Source organism: Myotis myotis, unplaced genomic scaffold, assembly GCF_014108235.1.
Source record: "Myotis myotis isolate mMyoMyo1 unplaced genomic scaffold, mMyoMyo1.p scaffold_m19_p_3, whole genome shotgun sequence".
Classification (NCBI taxonomy): domain Eukaryota; kingdom Metazoa; phylum Chordata; class Mammalia; order Chiroptera; family Vespertilionidae; genus Myotis; species Myotis myotis.
The window spans coordinates 124,070,822-124,073,083 of NW_023416335.1; the positions used below are offsets into that span (position 1 = coordinate 124,070,822).

At 44.0% G+C, this 2,262-nt stretch overlaps 1 pseudogene; it reads right to left on the reverse strand.

Annotated features, from left to right (window-relative positions):
* Positions 1-694: 694 nt before the first annotated feature.
* On the reverse strand, positions 695-1,370 carry LOC118651890 (annotated as a pseudogene).
* Positions 1,371-2,262: the final 892 nt, after the last annotated feature.

Here is a 2,262-nt window from a genome sequence, read left to right on the forward strand (position 1 = left end):
TAGACTTGCCCAGGCCGAAAACCGATTTTTGCACATGGGCCACGAAGTTTCAATCACACTGTACGCGTGTGCCCGCACGTGGCATTTTGTGGAAGAGCCACACTCAAGGGGCCAAAGAGCCACATGTGGCTCGCGAGCCGCAGCTTGCCGACCACGGGCCTCGGGCATCCAGTCTCCTAGGCGGCACTTTGATATTTTTGTGTCAGTTTTAGTTGTCACAGTTATGGGGTGTTACATTATTTGTGATTTGATTTGATTTCAGGATAGTAAAGGTGACATAAATATTAATTATAAAAAGAGAGCAGTGGGTTTTTATTTATTTATTAGTGTAACATTCTGTTATATCGTACATGAGATATCTTGCTGTAGGGACACGGGGGCTCAAGTATGTACAGTACACAGCCAGAATTAACCCAAGGGGAAAGGGAAACATGGAACAGGACAGTTTACATGCATGTACACATCAATGGTATTGTCCATTGAATTCTATTTACCACGTGGTTTGCTGTACTTTTGCAGGCTAACATACACCCAGTCATTTCTTTTTTCCCCCACACAAAGATCTACTTCTGTATAAAGTAGAAAAGGATGGTGGTAAAAAAAAAAAAAAAAAAAAAAAAAAAAAACTTCTTCAAGCTCCAACAATTGTTTTCCAAATACCACTGTCTGAACGCCTCTGCCCTCCCAGCCACATCTAGCAGCCGCACTCCTGAGCGCCCGGGCCCGGGCCCTGCGACCTGCGGGCGGGCGCAGCTGTCTCAAGACTGCATTTCCATACTGGATGCCTGAGCCCATCTTTTTGGGTTCAGCTCACCTGATTTGATTTTGTTAAGTATTTTCCTTGCACACTGAACAAAGGCCTCTTCCACATTCTCCCCCGTCAGTGCACTTGTTTCCAAAAACATCAGTTCATTTTCTTGAGCAAATCTGGAGGCTTCTAAGAAAGTCACTTCCCGGTCTGCGTCCAGGTCCATTTTGTTCCACAGAGGATGATCACGATGTTCTGACTGGCGAGCATTCTGGCATCTGTTAACCAATTAGTAAGCGGATTGTAGGTTTCCCGGCTGGTGATGTCATAAACGAGCAGGGCCCTGGCAGCGCCTCTGTAGTAGCTTCTGGCCATCACAGACCTGAATCGCTCTTGGCCGGCTATATCCCATATCTGCAACTTCACGTATTTACCACCAATATTTATTATCTTTGAACCAAATTCCACTCCTATGGTATGATTGGAGTCATCTTTGAATTTTTTTTATTTTTCTTTTTACAATAAACTGATGAAGCAGGCGCGACTTGCCAGTACCTGTATTTCCAATAGCCAGGAACTTAAACAAGAAATTGTAGGTCTCGGAGATGGCCTTCTGTGACATCTTGGGAGCAGCGCCGCCTCTCGCAGGTCATGGCTGCAGCGCCAGCCACGAGAGCAGTGGGTTTTTAGCTTTGGCACTGAAAACCACTTGAGTGGATCATTGGGCTCTCTGCGCCTTAATTTACCTGTAACTTCTTTTGAAATGAAGAGAATGCCTGCCCTACTTTTCTCAGAATTATTTTGAAGATCAAATGTGGAAATAATGTGAATCTGAATCTGAGTGTGTTTCCTCAACTGCAAAATGGAGATAATGCCAGCTTAGCTTGGTCTTTGTAAGAATTAACTACAGTCACATATGTAAATGCTTGGTAGATGGTAAAATAATAATGTGTCTACCCCCAATTAATTATTTAATCCTGAAGTCCTGCCATTAACTCTGCTGCCTAGCCAGCTGTCTTATTGTTGACTGCATGTATTTGGTGATGTTCCATCTTTCATCCCAGACCTCACTGTGCTCTCTCTCGCTCTGAGCCCTTCCTGGAATTTTTTTCCATTTTCTCTGTTTGTCCCAGTCTGCTCTGTCCTAAAAATTTCTTTCATCTAACCTCACGCAGGGCCCAGTGGGAAGTGTCTTTGCCTTCTGTTAGTCTCCTGTTCATTTACTTCTCGGAGCAGTTGCCTATCTCTCCATGCACATGTATTTTATTGCTCCCTGCAATGTAAGCCACTAGACCTCAGCACAGGGCTGTGCAGTTGGTAAATACTCAGTGGTTGCTTGCTGATTTTTTCACACCCAAGAGACATTCTTTAGAATTAAACAAGTCAGCAAACTTAAACTTGTCCTTCCTTGAAAATACATAACCACCTATGCAATAAAGCTAAATAGTTACAGGCACACCTCAGAGATATTGGGACTCTGGTTCCAGGCCACCACAAATAAAGTGAGCATTGCA